This window comes from Mytilus californianus, unplaced genomic scaffold (genome assembly GCF_021869535.1).
Source record: "Mytilus californianus isolate M0D057914Y unplaced genomic scaffold, xbMytCali1.0.p SCAF_13, whole genome shotgun sequence".
In the NCBI taxonomy this organism is placed as follows: Eukaryota; Metazoa; Mollusca; class Bivalvia; order Mytilida; family Mytilidae; genus Mytilus; species Mytilus californianus.
The window spans coordinates 38,227,078-38,240,362 of record NW_026262615.1 but is presented as its reverse complement, the minus strand read 5'-3'; the positions used below and the strand labels follow the sequence as shown (position 1 = coordinate 38,240,362).

Below are 13,285 nucleotides of genomic sequence, written 5' to 3'. Positions count from 1 at the left end.
TACAGTTCTAAGGGAGTGGTTACAAAGTGCTGAAGAGCTTCGTAATCCAACGGACATTTCAATTGATGAACTGAACATTTTTAGATATAATATAATTTACCTGTTGTCGTTAATTAAATAGTAGAATTGAACGTGTTTTCTCTTTTCTGCAGATCTTAAATGTGTGATAAATATATTGCTGTTGTCTGCTCTATGGTCGGGTTGTTGTCTCTTTGACACATTACCCATTTCCATTCTCAATTTTATTTAACATGTCTTTTCCATATTGGCCCTGGTATCATCCCTCGACTCGAGGGCCGATATGAGTCGAGGGATAACGATATGAGTTGAAGGATGATATCAGGGCCAATATGGAAAAGGGCATGTTATAATCTATAAATACTGAATATTTCAATAATAAGTTAAAAAAACTTCCTGTAATATGATAAAAAGAGACCTATATAAAAGGAACTCATAGGAAAGGTAGGAAGACAACCTTAAATGGAAATATAAAAAAAACGGACTGATTATATATTGTTCATTTCCGAAAGTTTTGCTTTATTTAATGACCATAATTGTTATCATTATTTTACAAGGTTTGGACGCTTGCAATTAAAAAAGGGTGTTTTCCTTTTTAACCACAAATAGACATTTTCGGAAAGTAAAGTTCAAAATAACGTTTAAGTTGGCGATTACAATTACAGGTAACCTTACCTGTGGTTCATGTAATAGTTATACACCGAGGGATAGGTGTGTCTGGATAAGAAACCCCGTCGGCCGGAGGCCGGAGGGGTTTCTTATCCAGACACGCCGTATCCCGAGGTGTATAACTAACTTACACCCCATTCTAAACCCATTATTTGTTAACATTGATTATTAAATGAAAAAAAAACCGATAACATATTTATTGACAATATCAAACCATGATTTATAAGAATTTTTTTTTTATTACATGAAACCCCACTAGTAACCTTTCTTAGGGTATCTTTGTTCAAACTTTGACAAGTGAGTATATTTTACATATTCCCGTTAAATCCATGTGCTAAAATGGATCAGCGGGTCAAGGTTGACCGTTTCGTGTATTCTTATTACAAACAAAAAATACATCATGCTCCTTGTATGCAGTTGTCAATATGGACGGGTATAAGACGGACGACATTTTGTGGCAAGCGTTGGATTTGATAGAAGAGACTTAAGATAAAGGCTATATTATAACCCAAAGTACTTACCTGTATCAGTGTAATAAAGGTAATCATAACTGTATTTTATATCTTACGGTTTTATAACCACACCCCCTCATCTCAAAATAAACAAACATACTAAGGGATAGGTGTGACCCGACCCGACTATCCAACCATTCAAATGCATTGATCTTTTAAATAAAAGTCGGGTCCAAACCGCGGAACCCCCACCCCCAGATCGGCCATTGGGTACCCGGGGGAGGGGGGGTCCCGGGAGTTAGAATCCCCATTTTTTTTTTAAAAGACCAATGCTTTAGAATAAAGACATATGACTGGGATAAAAAAGATTACCTTCAAGCAAAGGAGTATTTAAAGGATTATTTTTGTATTCAAAATAGATGCTTAATTTTTTTTCGCAATTGGAATTTCCTAAAATGTGTTTTTTTAATATCTTGAAACAATTTGTAGTGAACACTATTAGTAGTTTCTTATGTTCATGCTATTTAAAAAAAAATCAATTTCTATTGTTACGAATAACAATGGACTTTGTTTGCGGGATGTAGAAGCAGCTAGGGGTTTCCAGAAACCCCGCTCGTCACACCCTGTGGTCAAAATCCTTTGTTATTCGTAACAATAGATCTATTCAATTTACACTTGTTTCAGAAATAGAAACTATGAAGTATAACGATAGAACTGGGGTGTAAACAGTCTCCGGGACAAGTTTGCACTTCCGCTGAGTGCAAAAGTTGTCACCTTAATTTTTGGAGTTAAATCAAAATGAAGTTGATAACTTGGATGGTATTGGTTCCCTGATATTTGTCCTAAAAAATTTTGGCTCTAGCACCACTGTTGAAAAAGTTATGCCCCTTTTTTCAACAATTTACTCAGAGGAAAAGTAGTTTTCTTCAAGGGAAATCAAATTTCCCTAAAGGAAAAAGATTTTTCCTTAAGGGAAATTGTATTTTCCTCAAGGGAAAAAGATTTCCCTTAGGGAATTTGCTGCATTAATATTTCCTTTGAGGAAATTCTATTTCCTGTGAGGAAATTTGCGGCTTCAAATTTTCCTTTGAGGAAATTTTATTTCCTGTGAGGAAATTTGAGGCTTCAAATTTTCCTCTGAGGAAATTTGCAGCTTCAAATTTTCCTTGGAGGAAATACTTTTTCCTGTGAGGAAATTTTGTCAACTGCAATTTCCTTTGAGGAAATATTTAACAAACACTTTTCCTTGAGGGAAAATTCAATACCACAAATTTCCTCTAAGGAAAACATTGTTCTCCAAATTTCCTCTAAGGAAATTTCTGTACATCAACTTTTCCTGTAGGAAATGCTTTCCCCTATTTTTACTCATTGTAAATTTCTTCACTATACAAACAGTATGAACATAATGTTTACAAGACTTAATAAATGATACAAATGATATTTAAACTTTAATAAATTTTTGACTCAAAATTATCATGACATACAAAAACAATATAGTGAGTCTGACTGTTTAGGTCAAGGTATTGTACATACTTTATATGACTTTAACTTTGATTTTTAAAATATTTTTTGTAGCAAAGTATTCTGTTTTCTTTGTTATTGTTTCAATTGTATACATTAATAAGCAACCAATTTGAATGTCATACCATTTGTGGAGTTCTTAAGAATGCGTTCATATTTGCAAATTAAATAATAAAATAAACACTTTTCTTGTAAATTTTAATTTTCCTCTGTTTCAGCTGCTGTGTACAGTTATTCAATTCAATTTGTTCTTCCAAGATCTTCTTCAGTATATTTGATATGAGGGAGCGATGTAAATGAGTGGATAAAGCTGGTGTTCCTTTCAACAACAAAATACTATTTTTTTCTTCATTTCTCCCTTCTTTCGACGAATATATATAATATGTTGTTGCATTTATACAATTGTGTTTTTCTGCATCTATGATACTCCATTTTGTTTATAGCCATTATCATGTGATTATGATGAAATTTCCTATTTCTTTTTTGCAGGGAAGCACACATTCCATTTCACATTAATCCAATTAGCGCACCATGTAGATAGATATCAACTTTCAGTTTCCTCTTCAGTATTGACCTATTGATCATGAAAACCAAGATGTCTGATCACCTATAAATACACAAAATAAACAAATAAAATGTTATAAATGGAGAGAGAAACAGCAATAAAAAAGCTTATTTTGTCATGTTTATGAACATTTTAAGAATATTTCCTTTCTTACTTGCATGACTTGTGAGTTCTCTTAATTCCGTGCTTTTTGTCTATGGGTTTTTAATATTACCCCGGTAGTTGATTTTGTGCATTTTATCAATCTTTCGAGTTGAGGCAATTGCAACGGTTATTTTTACAGTTTGTTCTTTATATGTTGAGCTGTTCAACCACTGTCCAAGGTTAAGGTAGGGTTGAGTGCTCACAAACCTGATTTTTTTATTACATGTATTAGTTTTTATTGATTTTTAACTAACTGTCAGTAGCTGTGAGTACTAACAGATCTTTGTGTCTTTTCGATTAAGAGAAAGGTATACATTTCCTGCTTAGTTCGGACTGCTTATTTTTTTGCAGGAAATCTACCGGTATGTCATTTGTTGTCTGGTGAAGAGTTGTCTTATTGGCAATCATGCCACATCTTCTTATTTTTATATAACCTTGCCATATTCTGATTGTGCCTGTTCCAAGTTCGGAGCCTGTAGTTTATTCTGACACTCAAATTTAGTGGTTGTAGTTGTTTCATATCTGTCATATTTATTTTTTTTTAATTTGTTTTGTTATAAACTAGGCAATTAGTTCTACAGTTGGGATTATTTCAATTTTTCGTCTGAGGGCCTTTTATAGCTGACTACTTTGACAATAGGGTATGGACTTTCTCATTATTGAAGGCCGTCACTGGCCTATAATTGCTTTCTTAGAGCAATGATCAATAGTTTTCATATTTAATATGCCACATCTTTTTATTTTTATAATAATCATGATAATCATCTTTCAAGGGCAATAACTTTTATAAAAGTGGCCTTATGAGTCTTATCGAGCATCACTGATGAGTGTTTTGTATACGAAACGCGCGTCTGGCGTAAATACAAAATTTAATCCTGGTATCTATGATGAGTTTACTTACCATTTAGGTTTTGTTGACTTCTGCAAATTTTAAATTGCCTATTATTTCTGCTGTTTATAATTTCTCTGCATCTTCTATAGTTCTTGTCCTACACATAAAAAGAGTAAAAATTATTATTTAATGACATCTTGCATCAATAATTATTTTGCTGTTTAATGTATATATATCAATACGTGTTTAATAAAAAGCTGTACCATGAGTGCTTGATAAGCTTGTTGCCCTTTTAGCTTGGGTTTATGCTTTAAATGAATTTTAATGATCAACTACATTATAAAAAAATCTGAGCACTGCGCAACTAAGACCCCCCCCCCCCCCCCCCCCCCACCTACAAAAAACAAAACTACAGGCTCTAAAGAGCCTGTGTCGCTCACCTGACTCTATTTGGGTTTTTGAAATCATATAAAAAAGATAAAAATCATAACAGATACTTTAATAATGATTGAGGCCATATTTGGTTTAATATTGTCCTACTCCGCTGGCGGCCGTCTTGGGTGATGCATCAGCTACAGAGTAACAACACTTGGTCAACACCTCATAAGGAACATTCATGCTATGTTTGGTTTCATTCCATTCAGTGGTTCTCTAAAAGAAGACATTTGTATGTATTTCCTATAGGGTCCTATCTTAAACTAAGTCCCCCGCTGCCGGCCATCTTGGATGATAGATCGGCAACAAAGTAACAACTCTTGGTCAGCACCTCATAAGGAATTCAGTGGTTCTCTAGAAGTTCAAAATGTAAAAAGTTAACAACGGCAACGGACGACGACGGACGCCAAGTGATGAGAAAAGCTCACTTGGCCTTTCGAGCCAGAAGAGCTAAAAAAGGACATGCACACAGAGTGGTATTCATTGAAACAAAACATGAAAATAATTTGGCTCCATTTTAAGGGATATTGCAAGTGTATATACATTTTGTATGTTTAAGGCCATGATTTTTGAACAAATACAATTCTAAAACCTTCCAAAGTGTGAAAATGGACAATTTTAAACAATTTTCCAACAACTAAAATTCCATAACTCTGCATCTTATATAAAAATAAATAGGGGATGATACTCCGGCTTGCATATCATATAAAGTTATAAAGGAAGATAACTGAAGAACGGTAAAATTTATACTACTAAAATTATAACTTGATCTGATTTTGTGGTAAAAAGTATTGCGTTAAAGTTTAATAAAATTTGGTTGAGGCAAACTTAATTTAGAGGACGGAAACGTAAAATTCATCATTTTTTCCATCTGTAAAGGACATAACTCTAGAACAGACTGAGTCAGTAAAAGTGACACCACCAAAATTCAAACTGTTTTTTGTGGTAATAAGCATTGTGTGCAAGTTTCATAACATTTGGTTGAGGCAAAACTAAAGTTAAAGATAGAGAGCCGGAAACCAAAAATTCAGCAATTTTTCCATTTGTAAAGGGGCATAACTCTAGAACGGTAACACTAACATCACCAAAATTCACACTTGATCTGAGTATTGTGGTAATAAGCTTTTGTAAAAGTTTTATAACATTTGGTTGAGGCAAACTAAATTAGAGAACAAAAACCAATGACTTTGGGACAGACGGACAGACGGTCAAGGGTTGACCCACTATCACATGACTATGGGTCATAAAAATGTAAAGGGAGTTTATGTCAATATTTAAAATCAATTCACCAAAGTTTCATAAAAATTGGTGAAAGCATTCTTGAGACTATCCAAAGTCTCAATATACAATAAAAACTTAAATTAGAATTTTTTTTTTAAATTGAAAGGGAAATTATCATGATTATGTTAATTGGCAATATTAATAAATGCATGCAACAATTTCTGAAATTAACAGTATATAGGCTTTTAACCCCACCATATTTTTGCACCTGTCCCAAGTCAGGAGACTATATGTGGCATTTGTCAGTTTTGTATGATTTTTAATTTTAGTTTCTTTTATATATTTCGGAGTTTAGTATGACGTCCATTATCACTGAACTAGTATGTATTTTTGTTAAGGACCCAGCTGAAGCACGCCTCAGGCTGTGGGATTTTCTCGCTGCATTGAAGTCACATTGGTGACCGACTCATCTGCTCTTTGGGCAGGTTGTTGTCTCTCTGACACATTCCCCATTTCTATTTTCAATTCTATTTTAAATTCAATTATAAATGTAAGGCTTTTTGTTGATTTGTTTTACATTTATCATTTCGAGGCCTTTTATTATATTTACAGCTTTCTATATGCATAGGTGCTTGAGGACAGGATCCTGTTTTGAGCCCCCTCCCCCCCCCCCCCCCCCCCCCCATAGTCCCTCCCCCTTATCATAAATCTTAGATTTTTCAGTATATATATCACTTATTTGTACCATATACATACTAATATACCATATTTTTACTCTTAATATGCATGTTTACTATCAACGTGAATCTCGACTCCTGTCCTCAAGCACCTATGTCTATATGGTGTGAATTTTGCTCATTGTTGATGGTCGTACGGTTATCTATAGCTCAGCGAAGCAACATCACAACTGTTTCCAAGTTTGTGAAGTCAGAGGACTATATTCATCTTTCCGACTTTCAGATCATTTGTTGATTTTTCATGAATATGTGCCATTCCAATATGAAATAGCTAAATCATGTATATATCATGTATATTAAAAAAAACTTTAAACTTGGATACTCATTTGGGGAACTAATGATTTGTTGGTTTTTCCCTAGTCCATATAATTATGACGTCTGGCAAGGCTATTTTTTTTTCTGGGACACCTAAATAGCCTTGCAAGACGTCATAATTATTTGGACTAGGTTTTCCCCACCATCGACATCGTCCTGTGGACGAAACGAGTTTGGCGCATTAACAAAAAGATCATGTCTGTAGTGACAAGTTAGTGTGTGTGCTTACCAATATTTGAATTTTATGAGCCTTCTTTTTGAATATTTTTTTTCATTTTTTGGTACAATACTGACGTCGAGTGCTGTTGTTGTTGTGCTGTTTATTTTTTACAAAAGCGATCAAGTAATGCAGGGGAAGGAAACTTACTTAAAAGACCAAAATGAGTCGCAACTAATGGTACATAAATATTTTACTATGCAGTCAGTATCCTGATATACATGTATATACTCTTAGACTCATTTCACAGAAAAATCGTACAAGTGAAAATACTCGTTAGTCATGAACATTTTAGATCACTTAAAATTTAGATTTTATAACTTAGATTACGAAAGATGATAATTTGTCAAATAAGCCCTTGTAACCAGGTGCTGCATTTTTTAGCACGTGTCAAAAAACAGTTAAAAGTGCCGGGATCTGACAGAGCTTTCAAGAGCTATTTCTGTTACTGTGAGTTTATTCTATATTTATCACAAAAAACTAATGTTAATTTCTTTTCATTTAATATGGGTCTATATGAACCCCCCACCCCTCCTCCAGCTTATCTGATTAATTTACGATCACTCTGAGTAAAGAAAGTAAGTCACAATTGCTTATATAAGGTATTTTAAATTCTGGTTGATAGTTGTCTCATCACCAATCATACTACATCTCCTTATTTTTTTTACAATAAAGCTATATTTAGATGCGGTATACGTGATGAATGTGTAAACATGCAGCATGCTTGTAAATAATTGTTAAAATACAGCACAAAAGATGCATAATATATCAAACTCGAGTCAACGCCATGTCAAAAACTAAAAAAAAAAACAACAAAAAAAAGGCCAAATGACAAATAGTCTATAAAAACAACTATAGCATACCAAAATATATAATTTGTAAAGACTTGCATGCAACTAGGCCTATACAGTAGCTCTATGTTCTTATAGATCTCATAACATTACGATTAAAAGTCAGATTATGTGTGGGTAAGTTTATTAGAAAATTCAACGAGACACGTCCTAATCAGGTAAAATCCAAAATAACAATTTACAAATTCAGATCTACTGCCTGTTGTATATTGCTTACATGATTGTATATTGCCAAACGAATAAATATGTCTGGTACGGGATGGCGGCTTCGAAGCGGAGACAAAAAGACCCAGATAAATGAAAGTGTAGAATTTTTGTTGTGGAGAATTTTTTTTTAAGAACTAGATTCATATCTCAGAATTTGAATATAGCATCTCGTTTTCTTTAGATAAATTGTTAGCTATTACTGACTATAATAATTACCCCCTTATAAGTATTCGCAAAACATGAAGTTAATGATTAATGAATATGAAAACATTCTATAAAGTATAAATATTGGTAAACGGATAGCAAGTCATAGGACTATTATAGTTCGAATAAATTAGTTTACAATAACTGTTGAAAGGTTATGCATGAGAGAAAAATCTGGATGAATTTATTTTTATTAGAATGATTTATTTTACAGTAAAGGCTTCATATTTTTAATCAGTTAATTGTAAAAGAAAGGTGACATGTTTAACACCATGGAGCCAGTAAATTAACAAACTACTATGATGGATTTTTTTCTTTACAATCATTGATCATTATTAATATTTGAGAATAACTTTTGTTTACAATTCGTTTTCATAAATAATGGTTCAAGAAAAACACTTTTTGAAAATTAGTCTGTTAGTTTCCAAAGAAAAAAATATCTTAAAAACTGAACTGTGAGTTTTCAATCGTTACGTTTTGTTATACTTTTTTAGTGTTAATCTCAGCAAAGACAAATTTGGTGATAAAAATCGATTTGTTGGTCTTTAAAAAAAAACATACGTCATAATGTAATCTTCATCTGGAGATATTCATTCCCTACTGTAAAATATTGAGTTTTTGGTTGATTAATGTCGGGTGTGTCTGACGTACCGAATAATATATGATAGGTACATGTAGGTCTTGTAATTGAGACCGCCCGTGATACGGTCGGAAAATTTCGACTGCCAACGAAAAAGGATGGACAGAAAATTGGCCTAATACCAGGCTACTTATAGTCCACTTGAAGAGTTGCTGCAAGGACTCAGCGTCCCCATTCGGACGTGTCTGAGCACAACCCAATGGACGTTCCACTATCATTACTGCTAAGGATTTATTGCCGGTCAGAAGAAGACCTGTAACGACGCTATTTCTATAGTTACTCTAGTTCGCTAACGAATTCGCTTCTTGTTCCATTGAATATAAAGGAAAGAGTTATCTATTATATACACGTCTAAATTGAAAACAACGTTCAAACCTATGATTGCGTTGGATAAAAACCGCAATTTTTATACGTGTGCATGTAAAACAAATTTCTTGGTAGAGGGGTCTAAATACAGCACAAACAACATTTTCCAAAAGACCAAAAAGTGAAAAAGTATATTTTAACAAAACGCATTTGACTAACAGGTCGAACAACTGATGTTCTTAAACCCTGCTGACTGCCATTGGCTATTACCAAATAAATTGATCACCAGATGTAAAAAATGGATCTTACATATTAATTAAATACCAAACAGAAAACAATAAACTTACGGAAAAGATGGTATACCGCAAACATGAGGTGCAAAAATTTGTACACCATATCCGGATTTCGACATTTAATGTCTCTTCAGTGATGTTAGGGATCGAAACGGTATTTGGAAGGCCATATAATATATATAGGAAAAAAAATAAGACTGAAAATGCACCAAATATTTATATTCAATATGAATACTCACATTTTGTCTATTACAACAACAAGTTGTTCAAAAATTGTTTTAATAGACAAAATGTGAATATTCATATTGAATATAAATATTTGGTGCATTTTCAGCCTTATTTTTTTCCCTATTTTATGCACAGCATGGACAAAATTTAAAACTTTTTAATATATATATATATTTTTCTTGAACTACTATAAATAAAGTAGTTCATTTTAAAATGTATTCTTTAAAGGTTAAGAAAACAATAAGTTAAAATGGCTGGTACATACATGGCTTCGTGGCTAATACCAAAAAGGTATAGCCAATTTCCCGTTTATTTTTTTTCGTTGTTTGGTTCACATGTTCAAATTTAATAAATTGATGAATTTAATAATTTATTGATATCCTAAATCTTTGTTAATATATTTACTTCGATAGAAAAGAAAGTGAATCTTCTCATCGGGACTTTAATTAATCTGCATATCTCTTATCTATTTTGGGATTGAAAAAAATATCTTTAAAACATGCGGTTTCGAGCCTATTTCTTCATTTTAATTTGGTTACACGTTCAGCAATAACTGATACAAATATGATACATTACCAATGATAAGGCCATATATTTGAAGCTGTTCAAAATTTTGTACATTATAGCTGGGACTATTATACTAAAAAAATAGTTAGTATAATAGTCCCAGATTATAGGTACGTGTATCAGATTGGACATTTTTTTTTATTGTTCTATATAAATAATCTTACTATAAGTTATCTCAGGTCTAAACAAAATGTTACTATGAGTTTTGTTTGATAATTTTTTGTTTAATTCAGTTAAAAGTTTTTGTTTTTTTTTACACGAGAAGGTCTGCTAAAAAGTTTATGATGATCTCTTTTTTTTCAGCATAACAAACTGATACTCTTTAATGTACACTAGGTGGACTTTCCTCTATTCCGATGAAGGCAGTGCACGTCTTTCATTTAAAAGATTAAATCGTTGTTTTACAACAGACGGCGGCACATCGGGCATTGACTTACCATTTTATAATTTGTAACAATTATGATTAACCATATATTTATGAGTTATAACAAAATTATTTTTTATACATCTTTATTTAAGATGATCGAGATTTGAGAATGATATGAAAATAATAAAATATATATTACAAAAAAAAAGTTATCTCAGGTCTAGTTATCTAGTATAAAATATATTCACTGGAAATAAGCCCTTTAAAACACAAATCCCCGTTTACTCATTGCGAAGTTTATTTGCTAGTGTTTTTTTAATCTTTTTTTTTAATGATTTTATTATATTATCTTTATTGTGAAAATTTTGAGTGGTTGAACATGAAATGGAAACCGATGCTACAAAGAAAATTTGTTTAATGTCATCTGTTGCAATATATACTAAGTATTACACGTGGACAGGATGTTCCCCAGAAAATTAAGGTATTCAAAATAAGTTATACACACCCCAAGGGTACACGCCACTGTCATATGGAAAATTACTGGGTCACCAGTAAACTGGTAATCAGCCATGCAACTAATCAGTTGACTGACCATGCCACTACAATTTAAAAAGTTTGTCGTTAGATCAAAATGAAATATTTATTTTAATTTAAAATTGAAGAACTAAAAGGATTTATCATAATTACGAAAGGAAATAATTCAACAAAATCGGATTATTTCCAAAAAGATTATATATTTTTAAAATTTTTTCCGGGGAAAATAGAAAACTGTATCAGAGACATATATATATAAAGGGTCCCATCAAAGATTTTATAGAAATCCTTGGTCTCACGAAATGGATCTCACACAGACATGCATAATTGAAATTTATACATTGATTGATTCTATGATTTCTTGAGAAATCAGGAGCGAAATATAACAAATATTTAGTTTTGATATTAAATTAAATTTACTTTTCCTCGCTATAATTCATTTGACATAACATTGAGGGATTGAAGGGTTTGTCCGTACAACGTTAGTATTTCACATGACTTATTTTCGCGCTTCGGATGAAGCTCATTATTCAGACTGTTTTAGACAAGATGATGAAAATAACATGCAAGGCACTTTTTTTCGATCATCGTGAAGTGCACTCTCCCCCTCTTCAAGAATTGTATATTTATAAATCCTCGTCCTTTTTAAAATTACCACACTCTTTGTGATTACCGTTATGCTATTATGCTAACAGTAATTAACCCGGGACTTGATTTACATGTAATATCAGGGGCGATTCTAGCCAGGATAAAGGGGGTCTTAATACATAGGCAGATCCAGGGGGAGGGAGGGGGGCCCAGGCCCCCCCCCTTTGGTGGGAAAAATTTGGTTGATTATATAGTGAATCACTGAAGCATGACTGGAGCGCCCCCCCCTTAGATCAGTCAGCGCCCCCCTCCCCCCTTACAAAAAGTTCTGGGTCCGCCACTGAAATATATGTCTCCATTAAATCAGAGACATATATGTCTCTGATTAAATGCAATGCATGATCGTTCACAAAAAGGGGAATCAAACCCCCGGATCCCATCCCCCTTCGATCCGCCACTGATTGTGAATATAAATATAATTGTTACTTAAAAGTCATAGACTAGTACTAGCTCCGAGCACCTGTTTTGGGATATATACAGCTAATTAACCGTAAATAACTGCGAGATAATGAATAACAAGTTGATAATTGTCTATTCTCTGCTAATTAATGTACCTGCAATTCACCCTGATTCATTTGTGAGACCACCGACACTAATAATATTACCTCAAAGTTAGAGGTTCTCCGTTACTGGGAACTTCATATCGGATCCGATCAATTTATTGGTTCCATTCCCCCTAGTAATAATGATCAATTTGCAGTGACGATGACAATCAAAGGTATACTCATTACTGTTGATTTTGCATGATAACATACATGTTATGTCAACTCACTTCTCCTTCCTACGGCGTCAGAGAGAGAAAAAAAAAGCCTTGCAATGCGTCATAATTATTTGGACTGCTTCTATATGACTTTAAAAAAAACCAAACAATAGTTTATTTCACTGATTGAGATTGGACTGACGAGACATTTCAGCATGTGAAATCTTCATTGTTAGTCCAAGTACACAGTTATCATCCGTTGATTTTCATTTTTTACAAAAAGATTTCCTTGTGTGGACCATGTATTACTTTAAAATTTATTTATTTATATTTTTTATGCATAAAAAGTAAGTACAATGAAGTAGGGGGATGAAATTATTTTATTTTAGTTTGAGAATCACTCATACTTCTTGTATGATGTCACCTTAGCCTACAAATTACCAAAAAAGAAACACTTTTTTATTTCCTCTAGCTTATGTGTATGCCTTTTCATATACATGTAAAAATGTGTTACTGCCTATATATTGACCTTAAATGTTATTCAGTCTTCCATGGCCTAATGGGACCTTGTTCTACTCATGTGGTATGCTATAAGCAGATAAGTAACTTTCCTT

At 32.9% G+C, this 13,285-nt stretch overlaps 1 protein-coding gene and 1 long non-coding RNA gene across 2 annotated transcripts in view; one reads left to right on the top strand and one right to left on the bottom strand.

The window, feature by feature from the left end:
- The window catches only part of LOC127723621 (60S ribosomal protein L7-like), a 244,298-nt gene that overhangs the window by 64,950 nt on the left and 166,063 nt on the right, over window positions 1-13,285 (top strand). The gene's annotated exons all lie outside the window — the stretch shown is intronic.
- On the bottom strand, window positions 2,908-7,580 carry LOC127723626 (uncharacterized). Its single transcript, XR_007992150.1, has 3 exons — window positions 7,139-7,580; window positions 4,271-4,358; window positions 2,908-3,267 (listed from the first exon to the last, which is right to left on the bottom strand). It is a non-coding gene; the product is annotated as an uncharacterized LOC127723626 (long non-coding RNA).